We start from the raw sequence: 14,381 nt of genomic DNA, 5'->3' as shown, positions 1-14,381 counted from the left end.
GAAAAAGGATAGTTTTCTGTTAAAGTAAAAGTAACAGTTCCAGAACAGTAAAAGGAAAAAAAAAATTAGTTATCTTTTGCCTTTCCCAAAATTTCTAGGTCAACTTAAACGTATGTAAATGAATTGGAATGACCTAATCTTGCCTTCTGCCATGAGTAAAAAGGTAGGTTGGGTGGGGCAAGATCAAGTCTTCTCAGCCCCCAGTCTCTAGTCTCTAGTATAGCTCCTGGGAATGTTTTGAAAGACCCTTTCCAACTAGGTGGAAACCCTTTTTAAAACAAAAAGAAGATAAGAAAAATTGCTATTTTACTATGGTTATTACAAATTGGATGGATCCCAATCATAAAAGATCTGTAAACAAGTTCTGTCTATTGTAGGGGAACTTTAAGAAGCCAAAAAATAGAAATCACAATGAGACACATCTGAAATGGCCTGGAAAAATACCAACAGTAGCCAGACACTTAAGGTTTTATCCATATCAATGAATTGGTCAGTTGCGCAGAGACTTTGTGATTTCCAAAGCCAGTTGGTAAAATCTTTAAGGGATAAAATTATACTGGGAAATATGAGGAAAAGTAAAAGTTGAATGAAAACAGAATGTTTAAACTGATTTTATTTCAGTTAGTTATGTTTTATGGCATATAGGCTTTTAAGTAACTTATTGATGTTAAATTGAGTTAATAGATATTTGTCATTTAAGTTATATACTTTTGCTTTTTACAGCACAAGAGAAAGTATATGTGTGTGTGTGTGTGTGTGTGTGTGAGTGAGTTCATTTTTGCCTTTTTAAAGGAACGTACTATAAGGCATGCAACAAAGACAGTGTTTAAGAGGTTTATTAAAAGAAATTGATGTGATATGGTCAGAAGTTTTATCTGTCTGTCTGAAGTTTAATGGTTTAATTTATGAGATTTTTAAGATGCTTTAATGTTAAATTGCATATAAAACAAAGAATTAGGTTTCTTGCTGTCAAAATAAAACAATTTTCTTTGATTACTGAGTTGAAGAGCTAATCTATTCTTTGTATACTCTCTGCCTCAAAGACAGAGGTTCGGCCTTTCATTAGAATAAGATTCCTGAGCCAAAAACCAAGCCGTATGGTTTTAGAAAAAAAAAAAAAAAAAACCTAAGGTTTTTATTTTAAGATCTTTGGCTAAATAACTTAAGTACTGTTTCATGGTAACCTATATGAAACTCCTGACAAGTTTGAAACTTCATGGAGAGCCACAATTTTTTTTTTTAATAAAGGAAAGGGGCTAAAAAGGTTTATTTTACATGTTATAAATTATATGGAATGTGTTGCTAAAAATCAAGAGAAGTGCCTGATTCTTATTGAATTAAATTTTTTTATGTTAGTTATTTCCTCTTGTGTTTTTGCCTAATATTAGACAGCAAACACATAATATTATGTTATAATTTTATTATTATTTCTTAGTTGCTAACTTGGTGACAACTTTATTTTTTTGAAACCATTATCATCAAAGCCAATGGTTTGATTGGGGAATTCAAATAATTTACCTATGAAGTAGAGACTTGTATATTCTTGGTATACCTAGTATTATGTCTCAAGATTATTATGTATTATGTCTGAAGTTCTTTAAAAATATGGTTAATCATTATATTTAGAAATATTTGAAATATTTTTGTCTAAAGTTTTTTTTTTAAATGATTTCATTTGGCCTTTACGTTATACTTGTAATTAATTTATATCAGGTCTTTCACTATTAAAAGTATTACCTTTATAAATTTATCATGGCCATATTAAGTTTTGTGATCCGCAGATAAGTTTTTACTTTGCTGATTTTCAGAAAACACTTGACGAGAATATCTCAACAAAAGGATGGACTGTATTGGACTTATGAAAAGGAGTGACTAAACTCAATCAAGATTTCCAGAACTCTGTGCAGAAGCTGATGAGTTCATAGATTGCAGTAGATCCAGAATCACATGGAACAGAAATTAACTGCATTTAAGACTGAGTAAACTAAAGGAAACTATGGGTTTTGTGTGGGAATATTGCTGACATTTTAAGGTCTTTCTTTCTGGAAATAAGAATGCATTAAAGTCCTACTTTCTGAATATAAGAAACTGTTTTCTCCTTTTCTCCCAAATTTTCTAACTAATGGATTTAGATACTGTAACTCTTGACCTAAAAATTCCTGTTGGTAAATTTAGCAAAGTTGTAAATATCATAACCAGGTAGTGTCTGAAATTTGAGCTATGATTTTACAAAATAGCGTTAGATTTCCTGTTAGTCTCTCAAGGAACAGTTTGTACCTTAATAGATAAATGTTGCTGTGTTTATATTAATATGCAGTCTGAGGTTTTGCAGAATATAGTTGTTGCTGAGGCACATGAAAAGCAGTTACTGACACTGCTTATGCATAAACAAACACCTCATGAGATTTGTTTCCTGGTTAAAAGAACTTAGAATCATAGTTTCATTGACTATACCAGACAATTGGCCTAATATTTTTTGTTAGTGTTTCTATTCTACCTCCTAGTTCACTGTATGGGATCTTAAAAGTCACATGGTGCCCAATTACCATTTATTGAGCATTTTTGATGAAAGATTCTATAACAAGATCATGATCCAAAGAAGGGAGCCAGGAGAGAGTGTATATAATTATCCTGGAATCCAGATTCTGGCTTTCACAGAGGTTGGGGCAACCTATATAGGCCATCGCCTTTGGGTGTCCTTTTGAACCTCAACCTTTGAGGAAAAAAAAAAAAAAAAAATGATTCCTGAAGCCACTTTGAGTCAAACAATAATCCAGATAAACTAGTAAGACCTTTTTGCTCTGGGCATTGTGCCTTTTTTTTTTTTTTTTCTTCAGGAATTCAGTCTGTTTTGTGAAACTGACTCCAAAGATCAGACTGGGAGTTATGTTTACGGTAAATCAGTAATCAGTTTAATCAGCCTTCAAGACAGTGTTGTATGAAATACCTGTCTAGTGTTTGTAATTAAACTCTCACCCTCTTGCTATACAGAAAATTATGTATCTTAAAGAAACCAGGCTCTCAGAGGAGATGGGCCTCATGGCTCAGATTCCATTTTGTCTTAGACTCCATTTCTGCTTGTGAGAAAGTCACCTATGACTGTTAATAGGTAAACCAAATGGGGGCAGCTTGCTCTTAGGAAGAACATTTAGTATGTTTTAGACAGATTAACTGGAGACTTCCAACAGGAGAAGTCCATACTGTATTATCTTGCTAATCATGTATTCTTTAATAGAACCTTGTTTGACACATGTAAATTTTTCTATACCTTCCGTTTTTTTTTTATGGATAATGTTTTTATGTGGTAGATGCAACTAAATTAATTTATATGATCGCTTTTTAACTGACAGTGAATTTACACGGGCAGTCGTTTGTTTAGATTCCTGACGAGTGCATGGCAATGCACATTGGGAACCTTAGGATTACCTTTAGATATTCATAGTAATGATGCTAGTAAATACTAGAAAGGTCAGAAGAAAACTCATTTGTCCAACACTCGGTATGTTTGGCAGCTTTAATTCCTACTTACAGTATATTTGAAAAGGAGGTATTTTTAAGAAACTTATCAGTTACTATAGGGCAAATTGCTAGTGGGATGGAAACACAACAGTGATCTCTGACCTCTATAAACTGAGGTGACATGAGATACCAAACTGGACTTAGATTTTTTTATTAAAAAAGTATAATCTGCACAGTAGCAAATACCTCTGGTTGCATTTGAATAAATAACACCGAAGTAGAACAAGATGTATACAACATTAGGCAGCCAGCTACTCAGTTACACACAGTAACACACTTATAAACACCAGATTTATTTGGTTGGTTACCATCAGAAATAAGTACATGGGCTAGATCACTACTGCAAGTAGTATTCTTAGTCTGCATCCTGATAGTATTAGAAATAATAAAATTTATCTTTTATTGTCTTACACACTTAAAAGGCAAAAAGAAGGTCTCAGGCTAAAATGTTGATGTACATTGAGTCTGCTCACTCCTGGCAATGAGATCAGTGAGAACACTGTTCTTAAGATCCAGGTGAAGAACCAGATATTATCTGGTGGAAAACCAGCACCGTGAGTTTAAAGAGCTTGCAATGGCTGCCATCTAGGAGCTTGACTAAGTCCAGGTATGGATCATTGATGTGTTATCACCAATCTCCAATCAAAAGGAGGGAATGATTTAGGAAATAATATTGGAGTCATTATTCCCTGCCCTTCAGCATAGAGCATTTGACCCAGCTGAAGCTGAACTCACAAGGACATATCAACTGGGCCCTGAGGTATAAAGACAATAGCTAAGATAATCTTGGAAGATAACTTTTTAGAGAAACTTTCACATAAGCCAATCAAACGGAACACAAAAGACTTTCCACTTTATCTTCTTCTATTAACATTTAGTGAATGAAAAAATTGTTGAACCAGTGAGGACCCTCCTGACTGTCATTACTGAAACCTGTACCAACGATTGTTAAGAAAGACAACTCAAAATGTAGGATCACAGTGTCTAGCTATCTTTGAAGAGGTGAAGCTTTAAATGGTTTTGCCCATTTCGTAATGTTAATATATACTGATGACTCTGTAACATTCTTTGAATTAGGGCAGACATGGCTGTGGCAGCGTGCTTGTCCATTTTCCCACTCTTGCCTGTTCTGTAACATTTTCTTGGACTCGGGCAGACATGGCTCTGGCAGCATGCTTGTCTGCTTCCCACTTTTGCCTTTTTGAATGTATGCCTAATAAAACTTTCTTTTTACTTTAAACAAAAATTTCTGCTAGTTCTTATCTAAAACAGAGACTAGAAGCTCACCAAAATAGGCCCAGAATCATATTGTGAATATAGATAGATATATTCATAGGTAGTTAGGTGATTGATAGATTAGATAGATAGATAGATAGATGATAGATAGATAGATAGATGATAGATAGATAGATAGATAGATAGATAGATGATGGATGGATGGATGGATGGATGGATGGATGGATGATAGATAGATAGATAGATAGATGATAGATAATAGGTAGGTAGATAGATGTGTACATATGTATGTATGGATATTGTCTTAGTCATCTAGTGCTGCTGTAACAGAAATACCACATGTTGATGGCTTTAACAAAGACAAGTTTATTCTTTCACAGTCCAGTAGGCTACAAGTCCAAATTCAGGGTGCCGGCTCCAGGGGAAGGCTTTCTCTTTGTAGGCTTTGGAAGAAGGTCCTTATGATGCATTAGTCTTCCCTTGGTCTGGGAGCATCTCAGCACAGGAACCTCAGGTCCAAAGGATGCACTCTGCCCCTGGTGCTGCTTTCTTGGTGGTATGAGGTTCCCCCTCTCTGCTAGCTTCCCTTTCCTTTTATCTCTTGAGAGATGAACGGTGGTTCAGGCTACATCCCAGGGAAACTCCCTTTACATTGGATCAGTGATGTGGCCTGGTAAGGGTGTTAAAATCTCACCCTAATCCTGTCTAACATAAAATTATAATCACAGAATACTGGGAATAATGGCCTAACAATATATATATATAAAGTGAGCTAAAATGGACTGGTATTGGCCATTTTGAAACAATCATATGGTCTGCTATGCCATTGAAGAGGAATGGTGTTGCCTTCATCATCAAAAAGAATATTTCAAGATCTAACCTAGGTACAACACTGTACTTAATAACAATAAGCCTGAGGGAAGACAAGTTAATATGAATATTATTCAAATTTACACAAGTGCTAATGCCAAATATGAATAAACTGAAAATTTTTACTAACTTCTGCAGTTTGAAATTTATCAGAGATGCAATCAAGATGCATTGATAATTACTGGTGATTGGAATGCAAAAGCTGGAAACAAAGAAGAAGGATCTGTGATTGAAAAATATGACTTTGGTGATAGAAATGATGCCAGAGATCACATGATAGAATTTTGGAAACCAACAACTGATTCATTGCAAGTATCTTTTTCACCAACATAAGCAGTGGCTATGCACATGTACCTCACTGGATGGAACACACAGGAATCAAATTGACTACATCTGTGGAAAGAGATCATGGAGAAGCTTAATATCATCAGGACAAGGCAAGTGTTTGACTGCAGAACAAACTATCAATTGCTCATATGCAAGTTCAAGTTGAAGCTTAAGAAAAGTATTAAAATGAAATGTGCAAAGACTTGGAATTAGAAAAGTAAAAGGAGAAAAATATTCTCAGCATTTCTCCAGTTTAAAGAACCAAAGGGCTGAAAAAAAAATCAAGCCTTGAGTTGCAATATTGAAGTATTCTAAGGGAAAAATACTGAAAGAACACAAGAAGAATCAAAAGAAGATGGAAAGAATACACAGAGTCACTGTCCCAAAAAGAATTGGTCAATGTTCAACTATTTCAGAAGGTAGCATAAGACCAAGAACTGATGGTATTGAAGGAGAAGTCCAAGCAGAACAAATGTCCTGGCAAAAAGCAAGGCTCCAGGAGTTGACAAAATACCAACGGAGATGTTTCAACAAAGAGATGCAATGCTAGAATTGCTCACTGGTCTATGCAAAAAATTAGGAAGACAGCTACCTGGCCAACCAACAGGAAGAGATCCATATTTGTGCCCATGCTAAAGAAAAGTGATCCAACAGAAAGTGGAAATTATCAAACAATATCAGTAATATTACATGCAAGTAAATTTTGCCAAAGATAATTCAAAAGTGGTTGCAGCAGTACATTGACAGGAAACTGCCAAAATTCAAGCCAGATTCAGGAGAGGTCATGGAACAAGGGATATCATTGCTGATTTCATATGAAAGCAGAGAATACCAGAAAGATGTTTACCTGTGTTTTATTGACTATGCAAAGGCATTTTTTGTGGTATTTCTACTGTGTGAGTCATAACAAATAATGGATAACATTGTGAAGAATAGTAATTTCAGAACACTTAATTGTGCTCACAAGGAACCTGTACGTAGAACAAGAAGCAGTCATTCCAACAGAACAAGGGGATATTGCATGGTTTAAAGTCAGGAAAAGTGTGCATCAGGGTTGTATCCTTCACCATGTTTATTCAATCTGCAGCTGAGCAAATAAACTGCGAAGCTGGACTATATGAAGAACAGAGCATCATGATTATAGGAAGACTCATTAATAACCTACAATATGCAGATGACACAAACCTGCTTGCTAAAAGCAAAGAAGACTTGAAGCACTTACTAATAAAGATCAAAGAATACAGCCCTAATATGGATTACACTTCAGCATAATGAAAACAAAAATCCTCACAACCAGACCAATAAGCAACATCATGATAAATGAAGAAAATACTGAAGCTGTCAAGAATTTCATCTTACTTGGATCCACAATCAAAGCCCATAGAAGCAGTAGTCAAGAAATCAAACGACATATTGCATTGGGCAAATCTTCAGTAAAAGACCTCCTTAAAGTGTAAAAAGCAAAGAATTCACTTTAGGACTAAGGTGCACCTGACCCTTATTTTGATATTTTCAATCACCTTATATGAATACGAAACATGGACAATGAATAAGGAAGACTGAATAAGAATTGATACCTTTGCATTATGGTGTTGGTGAGGAATATTGAATGTACCAAGGACTTCCAGAGGAATGAACAAATCTGTCTTGGAAGAAGTACAATTAGAATGCTCCTTAGAAACAAGGATGGTGAGACTTCACCTCACATACTTTGGACATGTTATCAGGAGGGACCAGTCCCTGGAGAAGGACATCATGCTTGGTGAAGTAGAGGGTCACCAAAAAAGAGGAATATCCTCAATGAGATGGATTGACACAGGGTCTGCAACAACAGGCTCAAGCATAACAACAATTGTGAGAATGTCGCAGTGTTTTATTCTGTTGTACATAGGTCACTATGAGTCAGAAACAGCTCCATAGCACCTAACAACAACAACAACATATATACATATGATGGATGTAAATATATTGAAATTGGTTGTGATTACATTTACTCTCGGCAATAAAAATAGAACTGGGGACCAGAAGTGTTCATCTTCTCTTACGGAGTTCACCAACAGTGAAATGGAGGCATAGCCTAAAATGGGGGAAATAGAAATTGCAGCTCCCAGGCTAACCAATATCTAGCAACAGAAACTGTTATGAATGTCCAGAGAAATCATAACAACTATGTTTTCAAGTCACAATAATGCATCAATCTTCAAGTTTTTTTATTTTACTTTAACTATAGTCTCAGCATTTTAGCAGATAGTACATTAAAATTTTTTTTTACATTAAATACATGAGAAGAACACAATGAAATCCAAGCTGTCAGAAGAGTTTAAGTTAGTTAGGAAGGCATGACTTGGTCATTTGTCATATGTGAATGTTTGATATCTGGGTGCCTCTCACTACAGATCAAACTTGCATCTGAGAGATATCCATAAATAAGATTTAATTTATGAGCATAGTGCTGTGGACATGTTGGTTATCTTAGCAGAAGGAAAGGGGTATTCAAAAATATGATATATTTTGTTAGTTCAACCAAAAATCACCATCTCAGCATCAGGAGAAAAATAGCAGCCTGCCAGTGGCTACAACTGGTACTGGAGGAATTATCTGATGCTAGCCCTTAAAGAAGTAAGTGTCTTGCAGAGTTTACAGATACGTTTTATGGACTCAGGGTCCTGACTTCAGGTCCAGGCTTCATCATTCTGGATATGCTTCTTCGTGCCTGTGGATCTTTTTTTTTTCATCTATGAGAACGGATAGATAAATATTATCATAGCATCATAACTCCTTGTTGCAATATACAGGAAACAGTCTTAACAAAATGACTCTTGCCAAAAGGACACTGATAAATTTTAGCTATCGCGTGAGCTTGCCTACTATTTCACAACCAGACTCTGGAACCAGCCTACTGTGCCACACCCTGTTTGACATATGAGCACAGCACTTAAATCCTCCCTCTATCTCTATGCTTCAGTCTCCTTAAATGAAAAAAAGGAGATGATAATAATAAACCTACACAACAAGGTCAGTACTAGAATTATGTGTTAATATTTGAGAAGCCCTGAGAGCAGTGCCTGGCATTTACTAGGCAGTATACAAGTACTTTTTTTTTTTTGGGTAATTGAGTTTTTGGTGAGTTCACACAGCAATATAGGTTCCCATTTGACAATTTACACACAAATTGTTTAGTGATATTAGTTACATTTATCACAATGTGTCAACATTCTTGTTAATTGCATTCTGTTGCATTTCCAGTACTATACTTTCCCTGCCCCCTTATCTTCTCATCTTTGCTTTTGAGTACTTGTTGACCTTCTGGTCTCATACTGATGGCTTTTAAGTAGAGCACCTATTTTAAGGATAATATCCCTTATTTAAATATTATTCAAATTTACACACCAACCACTAAGGCCAAAGATGAAGAAACTGAAGATTTTTACCAATTTCTGCAGTCTGAAATTAATCAAACCTGCAATCCAGATTCATTGATAATTACTGGCGATTGGAATGTAAAAGTTGAAAACAAACACGAAGGGTTGGTAGTTGGAAAATATGGCCTTGGTGACAGAAACAATGCCAGAGATTGCATAATAGAATTTTGCAATACCAATGACTTCTTCATCGCAAGTACATTTTTTCAACAACATAAATGGTGACCACACATGTGGACCTTGCAAGAAGGAATACACAAGAATCAAGTCTATTACATCTGTGGAAAGAGATGATGGAAAAGCTCAATATCGTTAGTCAAAACAAGGCCAGGGGTAGGCTTCAGAACAGACCATCAATTGTGTATATGCAAGTTCAAGTTTAAGCTGAAGAGAATCAGATCAAGTCCAAGAAAGCCAAAGTACGACCTTGAGTATATTCTACCTGTATTTAGAGACCATCTCAAGAACAGATTTGACATGTTGAACACTGATGACTGAAGACCAGACAGTTTGTGGAATGACATCAAGGAAATCATACATGAAGAATGCAAGAGGTCATTAAAAAGACAGAAAAGAATAAAAAGAACAAAATGGACATTGGAAGAGACACTGAAAGTTGCTCTTGCACGTTGAGTAGGTAAAGCAAATATAAGAAATGATGAAGTAAGAGAGCTAAACAGAATATTTCAAAGGGTGGTTCCAGAAAACAAAGTAAAGTATTATAATGGCACGAGTAAAGACCCGGAGTTAGAAAACCAAAAGGGAAGAAAATGCTCCACATGTCTCAAGCTGAAAGAACTGAAGAAAAAATTCAAGTCTCAAATTACAATAGTGAATGGCTCAGGAAGCATCAAAAGAAGATGGAAGGAATACACAGAATTACTGTACCAAAAAGAATTGATGTTCAGTCATTTCAGGAGGTAGCATATGATCAAGAACTAATGGTAATGAAGGAAGAAGTCCAAGCTGCACTAAAGACATTAGTGAAAAGAAAGTCCCCAGGAACTGACAGATTACAAACTGAGATGTTTCAACAGATGCAGCACTGTAAGTGCTCAAAAGTCTATGCCAAGAAATTTGGAAGACAACTACCCGGCCAAATGACTGGAAGAGATTCATATTTATGCCTATTCCAAAGAAAGGTGATCCAACCAAATACGGAAATTATTGAACAATATCATTAATACTACACAAGTAAAATTTTGCTGAAGATTATTCAAAGGTGGTTGCAGCAGTACATCAACAGGGCACTGCCAGAAATTCAAACTGAATTCAGGAGAAGACATGAAATGAGGGGTATCACTGCTAATGTCAGATGGATTCTGGCTGAAAGCAGAGAATACCAGAAAGATGTTTACCTGTGTTTTATTGAATATGCAAAGGCATTTGAGGGTATGGATAATACCAAATTATGAATAACATTTCAAAGTTTGGGAATTACAGAACTTCATTGTGCTCATGAGGAACCTGTACATAATTAATCAAGAGGCAGTCATTTGAACAGAACAAGGGGATGCTGAGTAGTTTAAAGTCAGGAAAGGTATGTGTCAGGTTGTATTCTTTCACCATATTTTTCAATCTGTATGCTGAGTAAATAATCCAAGAAGCTGGACCATATGAAGAAGGGGGCATCAGGATTACAGGAAGACTCATTAACAACCTGCTTTACGCAGATGACACAACCTTGCTTGCTGAAAGTGAAGAGGACTTGAAGCACTTATTGATGAAGATGAAAGACTACAGCATTCAGTATAGATTATAATTTAACAGAAATAAAACAAAAATCCTCACAACCGGACCAATAAGCAACATCATGATAAACAGAGAAGAGACTGAAGTTGTCAAGGATTTCATTTTACTTGAACCCACAATCAGCACCCATAGAAACTACAGTCAAGAAATCAAACAATGCGTTGCATTGGGCAAATCTGCTGCAAGAGGCCTCTTTAAAGTGCTAAAATACAAAGATGTCACTTCAAGGACTAAGATGTGCCTGACTCAAGACATAGTGTTTTCAATCACCTCATATATATGCAAAAGCTGGGCAATGAATAAGGAAGACCAAAGGAGAACTGAATATACCACAGACTGCCAAAAGAACAAACAGTCTTGGAAGAAGTGCAGCCAGAATGCTCCTCAGAAGCAAGGGTGGTGAGGGATCAAGGATCAGTCCCTGGAGAAGGACATCATGGTTGGTAAAGTAGAGGGTCATCAAAAAAGAGGAAGACCCTCAATCAGATGGATTGACACAGTGGCTGCAAAAATGGGATCAAGCATAACGATGATCATTAGAATGGTGCAGGACTAGGCAGTGTTTCTTTCTGTTGTGCATAGTGTCATTATGAGTTTGAATTGACTCAATGGCACCTAACAACAACAGATTTATCATTTATGCCTTTGATGCATTTTGAGTTAGTTTTTCATAGGATGTGAGGTATGAGTCCTGTTTCATTTGTCTGCAGGTGAATATCCAGTTTTGCCAGCACTATTTATTAAAGAGAGTATTTTTCCTCCATTGAATGGACATTGACCCCTTGCTGAAAATCATTTGTCCACAAACAGCAGAGTTCAATTTTGAGTTCTCCATTCTATTCCACTGGTCTATTTGTCTTTTGTTGAACCAACAGCACCCTGTTTTGATTACAGTGGTTGTATACTGTGTTTTGATTTTTGGGAGTGTGAGGTCTCCTGCTTTTTTTTTTTTTCTCAATATTTCTTTGCTATTCAGTGTTTCTTTCCTTTCTATATGAAGTGGGTCATTAGTGATTATCTCAATTGAAGCAGAAAAAGCATTTGGAAAATCCAACACCCATTCCTACTAAAATTTCTCAATAAAGTAGGAATAGAAGGAAATTTTTTCACTGTAATAAAGAACATCTTTACGAAACCAACAGCTAACATCATTCTTAACAGAGAGAGGCTAAAAGCATTTTGCCTGAGAAAGGAAATGAAACAAGGATTCTCTTTATCTCCATTCCTATTTAACATTGTGCTGGAAGTCCTAGCTAGAGCAAAAATGCAAGAAAAAGAAAGTACATTCATATCAGAAAGGAAGAAGTGAAACTATCCCTATTGGCAGATGATATGGTATTATACATAGAAAACATCAAAGATTCCACAAGAAAACTACTGGAACTAGTAGGAAATTTTGGCAGAGTAGCAGGATATAAGATCAACATAAAAAAATCAGTTGGATTTATATACAACGAGATCTTTGAAAAGGAAATAAGAAAAACTATACCATTTGTAATAGCTGCTAAAAAGATAAAATACTCAGGAATGAATCTAACCATGAATATAGAAGACCTATACAAAGAAAACAACAAAACACTATTTTAAGAAACTTAAAGCCATGGTATTTTCAATCACATCGGATGCCTGTCAAAGCTGGACAATGAATAAGGAAGACCAAAGAAGAGTTGACGCCTTTGAATTGTGGCCTTGGAGAAGAATATTGAATATACTATGGATTGCCAAAAGAATGAACAAATCTGTCTTAGAAGAAGTACAGCCAGAATGCTCCTTAGAGGCAAGCATGGCGAGGCTGCGCCTTACCTACTTTTGACATGTTGTCAGAAGGGATCAGTCCCTAGAGAGGGACATCATGCTTGGCAGAGTACAGGGTCAGTGGAAAAGAGGAAGACCCTCAATGAGATGGATTGACACAGTGGCTGCAACAATGAGCTCAAGCATAACAACCATCATAAGGATGGCTTAGGGCCAGGCAGTGTTTTGTTCTGTTGTGCATAGGGTCGCTATGAGTCGGAGCCAACTCAATGGCACTTAACAACAACAACAAAGAGGCCTACATAAATGGAAAAACATACAATGCTCATAGATAGATTCATCATTGTGAAAATGTTTTCTACGAAAAGCAATCTACAAATATAATGCAATTCTGATCGAAATACCAACAGCATTCTTTAGCAAGATGGAAAAAAAAAAAAATCACCAAAATCATTTGGGATGGAAAGAGGCCCTGCATAAGCAAAGAATTATTGGAGAAAAAGAACAAAATAGGAGGCCTCACACTACTGTACAGCCACCGTAGTCAAAGTAGCCTGGTACTGGCACAATGACAGATACATAGACCAGTGGAACAGAATCGAAAACCCAGATGTAAATCCAGCCATGTATAGTCACTTGATTTCTGACAAAGAAGCAAAGTGTATTAAATGGGAGAACAGTCTTTTTAGCAAATGGTGCTGGAAAAACTGGATGTCCATCTATAAAAAAATTAAACGTGACCCAAACTTCACCCCATGCACAAAAACTAACTTAAAATGGATCAAAGACCTAAATATAAAATCTAAAATGATAAAGATCACTGAAGAAAGAATAAGGACAATACCAAGGCCCTAATACATGGCATAAAGTCAATACAAACTATAACTAACAATGCAGAAACACCAGAAGATAAGCTAGATAATTTGGAGCTCTTAAAAATTAAACAACTATGCTCATCAAAATACTTCAGCAAAAGAGTACTACAGACTGGAAAATATTTTTGACTATGGCATATCTGACAAGTGTCTAAAATATACAGAATACTTCAATTCCTTAATAACAAAAAGACAAATAATCCAATTAAAAATTGGAAAGAACTTAAACAGACAATTCTCCAAAGAAAGCATTCAGGCAACTAACAGATACATATGGAAATGTTCATGATCCTTAGCCATTAGAGAAATGTAAATCATTACAATGAGATACCATCATCTCATCCTGATATTATTGACACCAATCAAAAATAACAGAAAATAGGTTCAGGAGGAGGAGTCAAGATGGTTGACTAGGCAGAAGCTTCTGCTGAACCCTCTTGCAACAAAGACCTGAAAAAACAAGTGCATCAATTACATACATGAAAATCTGTGAACTCTGACCATCAAACACAGAACTAAGGAATTGACCTGAGTGACAGAGGAGTGAGAGACAGTGCAGAAGCAGAGACTAGTTACATAGCCCGGCATGCAGCACCCCAGCCCTGACCCCTTGGTGCTGTGCTTT

Source organism: Loxodonta africana, chromosome 4, assembly GCF_030014295.1.
Source record: "Loxodonta africana isolate mLoxAfr1 chromosome 4, mLoxAfr1.hap2, whole genome shotgun sequence".
NCBI classification, from domain to species: domain Eukaryota; kingdom Metazoa; phylum Chordata; class Mammalia; order Proboscidea; family Elephantidae; genus Loxodonta; species Loxodonta africana.
This window is presented reverse-complemented; position numbering follows the sequence as displayed.